Below are 12,970 nucleotides of genomic sequence, written 5' to 3'. Positions count from 1 at the left end.
CGGTAACTCGCCATGTTTGCATCTTTGGCGTCCCAATCGCCGGACGACTGCTGGACCACTAAATCAGAGTCGCCATAACACAGGATCCGGCGAATGCCAAGCTCTTTGGCAAGCCGGAGTCCGTGAATGAGCGCCTCGTATTCGGCGATGTTGTTGGAGGCGGCAAAGTGGATTTGCAGTGCGTATTTGAGCTTGTCGCCTTTAGGAGAAGTGAGGACAACGCCGGCTCCTAAGCCGGTGAGCATTTTGGAGCCGTCGAAATGCATCCGCCAATGGGTGGAGTCGGGCGCTGGTGGTAGATACTGGGTCTCGGCCCAGTCGACGAGGAAGTCGGCCAATGCCTGTGACTTGATGGCGGTGCGGGGCTGGTAGTAGATGGTGTAAGGATCCAACTCTATGGCCCATTTGGCCACTCGGCCAGAGGCATCTCAGCTTCTGATGATTTTGGCCAGTGGGGCCGTGCAGACCACAGTGATTGGATGCTCTTGAAAGTAAGGCTTCAACTTCTTGGCGGCAAAGTGCACGCCATAGCACATCTTCTGGTAGTAGGGGTAGTTCCGCTTGGAGGTCGACAGCACTTCGCTCAGGTAATATACCGGTCTCTAGATAGGTAGTGCCTTGCCTTCCTCCTTGCGTTCTACTACAATGACCGTGCTGACTACCCGGCCGGTGGCGGCGATGTATAGGAGCATGGGCTCCTTAGGAGTCGGAGCCGCCAGAACAGGTGGAGTAGTCAACGTCTTCTTCAGCTGAAGAAAGGCTTCATCCGCCTTGTGGTTCCACTCGAAAAAAGTGGTCTTCTTCATGAGCTGGTATAAGGGGGAGCTTTCTCGCCCAGCCGACTGATGAATGGCTGATGGACGCCAAGCAGCCAGTGAACTTTTGCATGTCTAGCAGTCGGCTAGGTACCTCCATCCTCTCAATGGCCTTGATCTTTGCAGGGTTGCACTCTATGCCGCGCTCAGAGACCAGGAAACCAAGGAGCTGGCCAGCTGGTACTCCAAAGACGCACTTCTCAGGGTTGAGCTTGATCTGGAATCGGCGCAGGTTCTCAAAGGTCTCCTTGAGGTCTTCCAGCAGTGTTCCACGCTTCTCCGTCTTCACCACCACATCGTCCACATAGACGTGGGCGTTCCTGCCGATTTGCTTGAGGAGGCATTTCTGCATGCAACGCTGAAAGGTGGCGCTGGCATTTCTTAAGCCGAAAGGCATGGTTAGATAGCAGAAGGCTCCGAATGGTGTGATGAAGGCGGTCTTTTGTCTGTCATCCGGGTTTAACTTGATCTGGTGATATCCTGAATATGCATCCAAGAAGCTCAGCGGCTCGCATGCGGCTGTGGAGTCTATCACCTGATCGATTCTCAACAAAGCAAACGGGTCCTTGGGGCAAGCCTTCTTGAGGCTTGTGTAGTCGATACACATTCGCCACTGCTTGTTCTTCTTCAGTACCAGGACTGGGTTGGCTAGCCACTCGGGAAAGAACACTTCCATAATGAAGCCAGCTGCCAGGAGTCGGGCTATCTCTTCTCCGACAACTCTTCTCTTTTCTTCTGATAAGCGGCGCAAGGGCTGCCTGACTGGCTTTGCATCAGATCGGACATGTAACTTCTGCTCGGCGAATTTCGTCGGTACACCCGGCATGTCTTTGGGGGACCATGCAAAGATATCCCAATTCTCACGGAGGAAATCGACAAGCTCGCCTTCCTATTTGCTGTCGAGGTTTGCGCCTACGACAGCGTACCTCTCCGGGTGCTCCGGATCCAAGGGTATCTTCTTTATCTCTTTGGCTGGCTTGAACAAACCCTCAGCCTCCGACTCCTTAGGGTTGGGCGACACCTCTAGCTGCTTGCCGGCCATCGCCACAACCCGGTCAAGGAGCCGCTTCTCGGATGCGATCACTAGGGACTCGGCCAACCGACTACTCTCAGCTGCACAGGCAGACGACTTCCGGTAGTCGCCGGCTACGGTCAGAATCCCCTTGGAGCTAGGCATCTTCATCTTGAGGTAGGCATAGTGGGGGACCGCCATGAACTTGGCCAGGGAAGGTCGGCCAAATAATGCATGATATGGGCTCTCGAGATCCACCACCTTAAACCAAACTGACTCTCGGCGGAAGTGATCTTTGTCTCCAAAGAGGACGTCCATCAAGATCTTGCCGATTGGTGAGCAAGAAAGGCCAGGAACAATGCCGTGGAACACAGTCCGGCTGTTCTAAAGCTGTCTTTGCTTGATTCCTAACTTCTCCATGGTGTCCTTGTACATGATGTTGATGTTGCTGCCTCCATCTATCAGAACTCGCGAGAAGCGAGCAGCTCGCCTATCTGTGGCAAAGGTGGCTTCCAAGACCAAGGCATAAGAGCCCGGACTCAGCATCACCTCTGGGTGATCGGCCCTGCTCCAAATGATAGGCCTCTCAGACCAGTGCATGAATTCTGGTGTCTCTGATGCTACCGCATTCACCTCTCGCTGCTGCAGCCGCCTGCTGCGTCGATCATCAGCCACGCTGGTAAATATCACGTAGGCTCCGTGCTCTTCGGGGTACTCGTCTTGTACTGCGCCGACTGGCCTGATAGCCGGCTGCTGGGGCAGAGGCGGAGGCTGCTGCCCAGCAGGCGGGGGAGGCAGGAGGCCGTCTCCTTTGGCAATCCTGGTGAGCCAGTGACACTTCCGGGTGGTGTGATTCGACGGCTTCGCGCTGCTATGGAACTTGCAAGGGACATCCAGAGTCTGCTCGTATGAGAAAGCTGGCAACCAGTTGGGCTTGCCGCCTTTCTGTTGCTTGGGTGGAGGCTGCCTATCCGGCTGCTGGTCTTCGACTGTCGCCACCTACCGACTGCTGGAAGCCGGCTGTGGGGCCTTGCGCTTGTGGTCGCTCTGCTGTTGCCGCTGACTGGCATCTACAGCCGGAGTTCTAGGAGCCCGAGGGGCCACTTTGCCAGTCGCGCTAACTTGATTCTCCGCCTTCATGGAGGAGTCGGCTGTGGCGTACTTGTCTGCTATGATCAGCAGCTCGTCGAGGGTTTCTGGCTCATCGCAGAGGAGCTTGTGCTTGAGGAGGGTGCCTTCTCTGCACCCGGCGGTGAAGTACTCGATAGCCTGCACCTTGTGCACGCCCTCGCAAGAGTTCCGGAGCTCGGCCCATCGCGTGAGGTAGTCGCGAGTCGACTCGCTGGGGCCTTGCACGCACAAGGAAAGCTGACGAGGCTTGGGAGGACGCTTGTACGTGCTTGTGAAGTTGCGGACGAATGCATCGGTGAAGTCGACCCAGCTGTTGATGCTGCGGGGATTCAAGCTGTTCAGCCATGTCCGGGCCGTGCCCTGGAGCATGAGCGGAACGTATTTTATGGCAACACGCTTTTTGTCGTTAGTTCTGCCGACGGCCGTGGAGTAGTCAACCAACCAGTCCTCCGGCTTCACGAAGCCGGTGTACTTGGGCGTGTCTCTTTGGAGCGTGAACCCTTTGGGAAAGGGCTCGTCTCGAATGCGGGGCCCAAAACAAGGCGGACCCAACTCATCTTCTTCTTCCAGCACCAGGGATCGGTGAAGTCGGTCGATCCGGTGGCGAGCGTCGTTTTCTCTGACTCCCTCTCGGCGGCCAAGGCGGTCGCTGAGAGTCGGATGGTCAACAGGCGGCGGGGAGACTCACCTTTCCTTGCGAGGAGGAGGAGGGAGGCAGTCGCCCTGTCGTTCCACTGCTCTCGGGCGGCCATCTTGGTCGCGCTCTATGGTAATGCGAGTCCGACTGTGGCTGACAGCCGACTCCTTGTCCTTCCTACCTCGGGCGCCGCCAGTCGGCGCCCGAGACGTCGCACCTTGATCTCGGCGTGGAGGCGGGTCATCGTTTTGTCGTCGCGATGCCTCTATGCGGCAGCCGGCCTCGTTCTCCGTGGCAGCCACGTCGAGGAGCCGCTGGACTCGTTCTGTCATCAGGCGGCGCTCTTCACCCTCGAAGTTGTCCAGCTCGTCCGCCGCCGCCTGGGCGGCTCGAATGTTCTCCACAGGCATGGCGTACACAGGGCGATTCTCCCCGAACAGGTTGGCGATGGCTACGCCACGCTGCTGGACCACACCTAGGCGGTTGGGCCCAACTGGGGCTGGCGAGCCACCCAGTGCGCGATCCATCTCACGCTGGTAGGCTTCTGACAAGTGTCTCATGCTAGCCAACTTCTTCGCGCCTTCGACGAGCTGAAGGCGGCGCGCCTCCAACGTCTCCGCGTCAGCGTCTTTCGGAATAGGCGCAGTCAGGTCTTGCAATGCCGCGCCAAGTGGGTCATGCGCTCCTCCACTGGGATGCTCGTCATGACTGATGATGAGCACCTTTGTGACAGTGCTTCCGTCGCTCTCCGCGCGAGGGAGCAGCTCGTCGTAGACCACCACGTTGGTGGGGAACGCGTCGAGCGACGCGGTGTCGGAGTCGACCAGCATCGGGTCGGTGGAGCCTACAGACTCCAAATCCACGGCAGGCTCGCCGGTGACGTGGAGTTGGTCAAGGAGGCCCGCGAGTAGGGTCTCGGGGCTGCCCGTGCCTGCGTCGGATGCAGGCTCGTCGGAGAGGCGATCCTCGCCGACAAGATCGGTGAGGCAGCTGGCTGCGCAGGCGATCTCAGTGCCGTGCAATGCGTCGGCGCAAACTCCGTTTGGCGTGCCGGGCTGGCTGCGCTCGCTAGGGAGGAAAAGGGTTCCCATCCAGAATAGATCTCTGGACGACGGCGCACCTGGCCCCATGGTGGGCGCCAAATGGCGGGGGTTGGGTGCGACATATGCCAAAGGATGGCTTATCATGGTGGGGGCGAGTAGAACATCGCTGGTGCCTGGAAACGGGATGAGGCGAAGGCATGCACGTCGGCGAATCTTACCCAGCTTTGGGGCTCTCCGGGGAGATAATACCCCTACTGCTGCTCTGCGGGGTCTCCGCATGATCACTATGGCAAAGTGTGTACACGGTTGCTCCTTGAGGTCTTTCCTGGAGGTAGGAGAAGGCTGGGCTAGCTCTCTCCTTCCTATATGATCTAGTCTAGTGCTAAATGGATTCGAACCCTTTGCATGGGTGTCCTGGGGGGCTTATATAGGCCTACCCCCCAGGGGTACAATGGTAATCCGGCTTGGCGCGGACCCAGCCATCAGCTTCTCCGGCCTCCGTCTGCTCCGCCGACTGCTGGGGCCCGCCAACTGGCAGGCCCCGCCGACTGGTCTGGTACGACGCCGACAGGCCGTGTCCGCCGCTGGCGGGTCTTGCCGGCTGCTGATTACTGTAGCCGTGCTTCTAATGACGCGGGCTTGGTCATGGAGTCGTGGCAACAACCCCGCCGCCTGGCGGGCGATCACTGTTGCCACTCTCCGTCACATCTGGTTAATGGCGCATGGGCCCCGGGGGAGGGGCTAGCCGACTCTCGGGGCCGACTCCCAACGGGTCCGACTGGTGGCCCACTTGCCGTCTTCTGGGGTCCCGCTGGCTGGTGGGACCCGCCGCCCCAGGGTTGTACAGACAAGCCGTCGTGGGCGTAGGATTTGGTCCACTGCTGCTGATGTCAGGGCCGGCATGGCAACAGTGCCGCGCCGCACGGAGATCTCCGCGGGTACGGCGTACTGTGGCCATGCCTGCCTCTGGAAAGGGGTGGGAGCAGGCTTCACTGTAGCCACTCCCCTGTCCTGTCCCTCTTGATGAGGACATGGGGTTTGTTGGAGTCGCGGGCCGACTCCCCAAGGCCGGCTTCTCGGGAAGTCGTCAGTCAGGAGTCGGCTTATCCGGAAGTCATTCCTGGGACTCGGCCGCGAGTGGCCAGTCGGTTGCCTTGCCGTCGACTTCTCAGAAGGCGGCTCTTTGTCCTGGGGTCTTGAGGGGCGCAGCCTGCCCTGATGTCTTGAAAGGTTCTGGGACTCGGGTTAGCCTACCCATGGCCCATTACTCCGAAATCCGCTTCTCTATTTTTTCTTCATTTTCTCATCTCATCTGATGTGTGCTCTCTTGCTTGGTGTGTGCTGTTTGGTACCATCTATGTGTGTATGTGTGTGTGTGTGTGGCGATTTTAGGCTTGTATATGTCCTGTTATGCCACACCTGTGCTTGTCGATTCCTATAGTTTTAGTGCCTAGCCTCTTTTTTTGGGGGACTGGAATCCCTCTCCTAAAGGGACATAGACAGTCAATGTGTGCTGTTTTTGATAGATACATCCAAGTGGTGTTTGAATCTACACAAGAAGATGCCTCTTCTTCTGCACACACACATATATGTCCATGACGAGATTCACATGAATGATTCGGCCACCAGTACAGTAATGTGTGCGACACATAGCTTTTTACTATGTACTCCTTCCGTATTTTAGTTGGTTGGTTGGGCGGCCGGTTGGCATGACGAGATAAACTGAATGTACAATCCTGATTGTTTGTGTGTGAATACAAAATGTTGTTTAGCACATACTGCATAATGCATATAGACAGCAGCCAAAGTTTCCTGCCATTTTCTCTAGAATTTAAGAGGCATAATGTCAGTGGATCAACATTTTAGTCGCATATATTGCAATGATTCTATTAAGCTTGCTTGGCTGCTGGTGTTCTTGCTAGGATTCCTAAATGGGAGGGACCTTGTAGGATGTTAACTGTCGAAGCTGAAAATGCAGCAGTTGTGACTGAATTTCCAATCTACTCTAACACATACAAATGTACACCGTTGAAAATGTACAGAGGGTGTACTAGTATAACACATACTGCATGCAAATGTACACCGCTGAAACAGAGGGTGTACTAGTAAAACACATACTGCATGCAAATGTACCTGCCATTTCCTCTGAAATTTGCCTGCCATTTGATCAACATTTCAGTGTAATAAATTGCAATATTTCCATCTATACTTGCTCGGCTTCCGGTGTTCTTATTGCTAGGATTACTAAATGCGATTTTCTGGGATGTTAGCCGATGTCTAAAGATGTACCTTGCTACAAATTTGTTCTGTAGCTGTTCGAGGTATAGCAGGATCATGACAAAATGTGCTGCTATCTTATTCCAAGATGCACATTTTCTCCTGAAATGTTGTGCATGGACAAATAGTTACCCTTTCTCCTGAAATGTTGATTAATTTCCGTTTCGGTTGAGAATGGGGCATTCCTAGGTCAAGAAAATTAGCAAAGGTCATGCCCAATTTTCTTGACCTAGAAGGTGCCCGATTCTCAACCGAAACAAAAATTAATCAACATTTATAGAAAATGTTATTTCTACAAAGCAAATATTTCTAAGTGGCTTTTATAGTTTTCCCTTAAGTTGAAATGCAAACTATTTTTTCTTCCTGCAGCAAGAGCAATAGTGCACTTAGTAGGATAGAAAATATATAACCTGCAATAGTGCACTTAGTAGGATAGCAATAGTGCACTCAGAACAATCTTTTGGGTAAAGGGGTGTTTATAACCTGTAATGTGAAAATATATAGGATAGAAGAATAGATACTAACCTGATCTCATCCAATAACTCTAGTAGCCTTTTTTCCTATTTAGAGCGAACATGGCTGACAATGATGAGGCCGGCGGTTCGGGAAAGCAATTCTGGGAGCTGTCCCAGGAGATGGAGGAAGAACCTCACCGTTATGAGGACGCCGCGGAAGACACCGATCCCGACTACACAACCCCTAGTGGCGTCGGGGATGACACCACCGATGGTGCCACCGGGGATGCCACCACTGATGATTGCAGCGAACGCACAGATGGCAGCCAACCGAAGGGGCAACGGAAGGACTGGCGCCCAAACGTGCTCGGCACCGTCAAGGAGGAATTTACTGAAGTGTCCTGCAGTGGGCATCCAACGGCGCCGGGATTGGAGCTTAATGCACCCGGGTGTGGGAAGAATACGCCGGCCGGCACCTCGGCAGCAAGCGGCCCCTCCGTCACTTGCACGCCCGCCGTTGGCGGTGCCTCGACATTAGCCGAGCTCGACGCCATCACGGTAACTAAGCCTCAGCCGATGACTTCATCTCATTGCCTTTGACTGGGCATCCCTGACGCCCTACATGTTTTTGCAAGGCGCCGCCAACGTTCCATGCACTCTCCTGCACTTCGTGGATGGCGAGTTGATCGATGTCGCCAAGGCCAAAATCGTTGAACCGAGCAACCGCGTGTTCCACGGTAATCCGATGCCACCCACTGTGTATAGAGTTCAACTGGTTCGGGTGCTGCAGGGCTGCGACAACTTGTTACCTCCGTATCGACCCCCTGGGGCCGACGAAGATGATGTGATGACCCTCAGCGCCTGCTTAGGCTGGTCCATGCTTTGGCCGAAGAGCCAGATTCGTTCAGGGGCGAGGGACACTACCCCACAGACAACACCGCCAGTTGTGCCAGTGCCAAGACATGGCAAGACCGCGGCAACGCTACCGCCGTTAGTTGATCCGGACATGCATATGGCACAGGATCCGGACGACGATGATGGTACATTTTCCAATGTCGATAAGTACATGAACGAACATGGGTATGGTGACGAATTCTTGGGGCCTCCTTCTCACGAACCCAACCCTGCAAAAGACAATTGCGATCTAGCTGGTACCACGGAGAAACCCAATTGCAACAGGCGTCTTCTGGCGTTCAATTCTCAGGAGACGCCTCTAGCTGCCGCCTTCACCGAGACTCAAATAGCCGAGGTGCAAAATATTATTAGCCCCAACACACTCAAGAAGGTGGTCTCTGAGCAGAACTCGATCCCATTATAGCAGAAGAAGCAGAAGGGACGGAAAAGAAAAAATAACAAGGGTGCGAGCCAGCCGGCACCGAGTACGATCTGTGCTGAGGACGGGCCACCAATACCTAAGGATATCTCGAGGAGGGTGCATGTGGCGGGTAGGCCGATGCTACCGACTAATTTGCTCAATCCTGCAACCAGTGCTATGCGGAGTCTGCATGACAATGTTCTTTCTATGGAGAAGCGGCGTCTCTCCGAGAATGATGTGGCATACCCGGTTTTCGTGGCCAAGGTGCCAGAGGGCAAGGGCTTTGTCGATAGCACCATTGGGTGTATGATCGTCCTACGGTTTGATGACATCTTCGCCATGTTTAACCTTCATCCGCTGCACTACACCTTCATTCGGATATTTTTGCTCAGTATGGAGATGCGGATCATTAGAGACAAGACCCCAGACATCGTGATAGTCGACCCCTTCTACATGCGTGCCAAGATCTTGGGCAGCGCTGGGGACCGGCAAGTCGCGGGTTCATACCTCGAAGGCCTCATTCTGGTGATCCCAGATAAGGATAACTTCCTCGTGCCTTACTTTTCCGAGTAAGTCATCCCCTCACCGCCCTGTAACATATGATTTCTTAGATTTCGATCGTTCTTTTTTTCTAACATTCCGTGTTTTGTGTAGTGACACACATTGCACACTCATCCTCTTAAGCCTGAAATATTCCATGGCCACGTATTTCGACTCAGACCGTTAGTCAAAGAAAGACTACACAAATATGAAGAAAGTTCTTGATGATGCTCTCCTCGGCTACGCCAAATCTGGAGGCACCTTCAGGAGGGCAATTTGTAGGTATGGCAAGCACGTGTTCACCCATGTAACGACGTTCCTCTGCGTCAAGCAGCCGCCTGGCAGTCAGAAGGATGCCTACTACGCCCTCCATCACACGCGGGCGACCGTACGGGACCATAATCACCTTATGCTACCAAATAATCTCAAAGAATGGGCCTCACGCTTCTCGACAATCCAGAACGAGGACATCAGACAAGAATTCTTTCACATCCAGTTGGAGTTTGCGGAAATCATCTATCAAGATGTCCTTCGTACCTCGGGGCAGTTCTACCTCAAACATCAACTGTCCAATAGTGAAATAGAAACAACGCTACAAATGTAGGCTGACAACGACCGCACATTCATGACCATCACGAAAGACGGTGGCTTCATCCACGCTCCGGTCCCTGAGTCGAGTCGAAAGTATTGATGCTATGTAGTTCTGAAATATCGATTAGCTCATGTTGTAATTCAATTTTAATGAACTTGTATGTCTCTTTAGTTTGGACATTCGTTCAACTTATATGTAATCGATGCTATTTATTAGTAGGACCATGAATCGTGCTATTAATGTGTTGTTTTTCTCTTCCGATCCTTTTGTTTCATACTTATATATTGCTTATATATTATCTGTGAATTGCTACTAACGTTTTGTTTGTCTAGTGCATAGAGATGCCGTCGTATGTCGTGTACAAGGGTAAGGTTCCCAGAGTCTACGACGACTGGGAGGAGTGTCGGAGACAGGTTCACCATTTCAGCGGTAACAATTACAAAGAGTACACCACTAGGGCGGAGGCGGAAGCTAGATACGTGCCCTATCTAGCGGGAGAGAGGAGGGAGCGGAGGAGGAACCGGATGAAGGCCAGTTTCATCGCGATGATGCTCATCGTGACCGCAGCTCTCTTCTATGTGATGGTAGTTTAGATGATCGATGTTGAGTTTGTAATGTGACGATAAACTCGGCTAATATGATGAACTTTGCTAATGTCTCGAGACCTAAACTTGGCTAATGTTTGAACTTTGTTCGCTATTTTGAATATGGAGACTAATATGATGAATTATATTGTGTGATGTTTATATTCTGTGCTGTAACGTATTTTGTAACCTGTGCAAATACCAGAAAAGCAAAAAATAACAATTCATAATATTCATAGTAGTGGCGCACCATATTGAGAATTAGTGGCGCACCAAGATAAATACCAGTGGCGCATTATCGGGCATAGTAATGGCGCACTTGGGGTATAGGTGAAGGAAAATATGCCCCCAATAGTGGTGCACCATATTGAGCATTAGTGGCGCACCAAGGCTAAATACCAGTGGCGCATTATGGGGCATAGTAATGGCGCACTTGGGGGAATACGTGAAGGTAAATATGCCCCCTAGGAGGCATAGTAATGGCCCACTGTTGGACATAGTAATGGCGCACTATGTGGTGCGCCACTATTATCTGGGATACTAATGGCGCACCAGAGGTGCGCCATTACAATTTGTTACTAGTGGTGTGTTAATAGTGGCGCACCTATAGTGCACCATTAATAGCAAAAATGGTGTGCCAGTAACAACCTTTTTTCTAGTAGTGAAACAAGATGAACATGAAGCTGAGCAGGTTAGCCCTGTTAAACAGGCCACGCACGAAGATTCAGAGGATGATAATTACCTCCCGCTCTCCGAAGATGAGGTGAGCCTCAGCACCGAAGACTTCATCGTGCCCGAGGAACCTCTTGAGCAGGAGCGCTTTAAATGCCAGCTAATAGCCATGGCAAGAAGCCTAAAAAAGAAGCAGCAGTAGCTTCAAGCTGACCAAGATCTGCTCAATGATAAATGGACTGATGTCCTAGCAGCTGAGGAGTACGGCCTCAAGCGCCCAACCAAAAGCTACCCAAAGCAAAAATTGCTACCTTTGTTTGACGAGGAGGCACCGAAGTACATACCGCCATCGCACAATACGGCCGACCGACCACCACGTGGTCAGGACAAAATGACAACTCATGCCGAACAACAGCCCGCCCCGCCTCATCACTCAGGCAGAGGTAAATTAGCCCACGACCATACATATGACCTCCGACAGAACCTGAACAATAAAGCAGGACATACAAGATCAATCTACGGATCGCGAGGACGCACCTCGACACATGACCACGACCACCTATTCGGACATGACAAACCCAGTCACTCGGGGGCCGAACACCGCGGACGGACTCTATCAGAGCTGCGTCACGATATGGCCCGATATAGAGGCCCCACACAACCTCCTTGCTTCACCGATGAGGTCCTGGATCATGAATTCCCCGAAGGATTCAAGCCCGTGAACGTCGAACCATACGATGGAACCACGGACCCCGTGGTGTGGATCGAGGACTTCATTCTCCACATCCATATGGCCCGCGAAGATGACCTCCACGCCATAAAATACCTCCCTCTAAAACTCAAAGGGCCAGCTCGGCATTGGCTAAACAGTGTGCCTGAAAATTCCATTGGCAGCTGGGACGACTTGGAAGAGGCCTTCCTCGATAACTTCCAAGGTACATATGTTCGGCCTCCGGATGTTGACGACTTAAGCCATATAGTTCAACAGCCCAGAGAGTCCCCCAGGAAATTCTAGACAAGGTTCTTAACTAAAACGAACCAAATTGTCGATTGTCCGGACGCAGAAGCTCTAGCAGCTTTTAAGCATAGCATCCGCGACGAATGGCTCGCTCGCCACCTAGGCTAAGAAAAGCCAAAATCCATGGCAGCCCTCACGGCACTCATGACCCGCTTTTGTCGGGCGAGGACAGTTGGTTGGCCCGTAGCAAAAACAATGCAAGCGACGCCGGCACCCCTGAAGTTAAAAGCAACAAAGACAAGTCTCGACACAATAGATACAAGCACCGAAACAACAGTGACAACACCGATGATACGGCGGTCAACGCCGGATTCAGCGGCTCTAAGTCTGGTCATCGGAAGAAGCCATTCCAAAAGAACAATTTGGGCCCATCCATCTTGGACCGCATACTTGATCGTCCGTGACAGATTCACGGCACCCCTGACAAGCCTCCTAATCATACAAATAGAGAATGCTGGGTTTTCAAACATGCCGGCAAATTAAACGCCAAGAACAGGGAAAGGGGATCGCAAAGCGAGACGATGACGAAGAGCCACGACAACCGAACATAGGGGGACAGAAGAAGTTTCCCCCACAGGTCAAAACGGTGAACATGATATATGCTACCCACATCCCCAAGAGGGAGCGCAAGCGTGCGCTCAGGGACATCTACGCGATAGAGCCAGTCGCCCCAAAATTTAACCCATGGTCGTCATGCCCGATCACTTTTGATCGCCCGGATCACCAGACCAGTATCCATCACGGAGGCTCAACCGCACTGGTCTCGTGTCCTTATGGACGGTGGTAGGAGCCTCAATCTGCTCTATCAAGATACAGTGCGAAAATGGGGCATTAACCCATCAAGGATCAACCCTACAAAGACCACCTTTAAAGGAGTCA

At 52.8% G+C, this 12,970-nt stretch overlaps 1 pseudogene; it reads left to right on the top strand.

The window, feature by feature from the left end:
• Positions 1–7,992: 7,992 nt before the first annotated feature.
• On the top strand, positions 7,993–9,258 carry LOC147974784 (uncharacterized; annotated as a pseudogene).
• Positions 9,259–12,970: the final 3,712 nt, after the last annotated feature.

Source organism: Triticum urartu, chromosome 4A (genome assembly GCF_056163025.1).
Source record: "Triticum urartu cultivar PI428250 chromosome 4A, HENAU_Tu73, whole genome shotgun sequence".
Taxonomy (NCBI): Eukaryota; Viridiplantae; Streptophyta; class Magnoliopsida; order Poales; family Poaceae; genus Triticum; species Triticum urartu.
The sequence above is the reverse complement of the archived record's forward strand: the minus strand, read 5'-3'. Positions and strand labels throughout refer to the sequence as shown.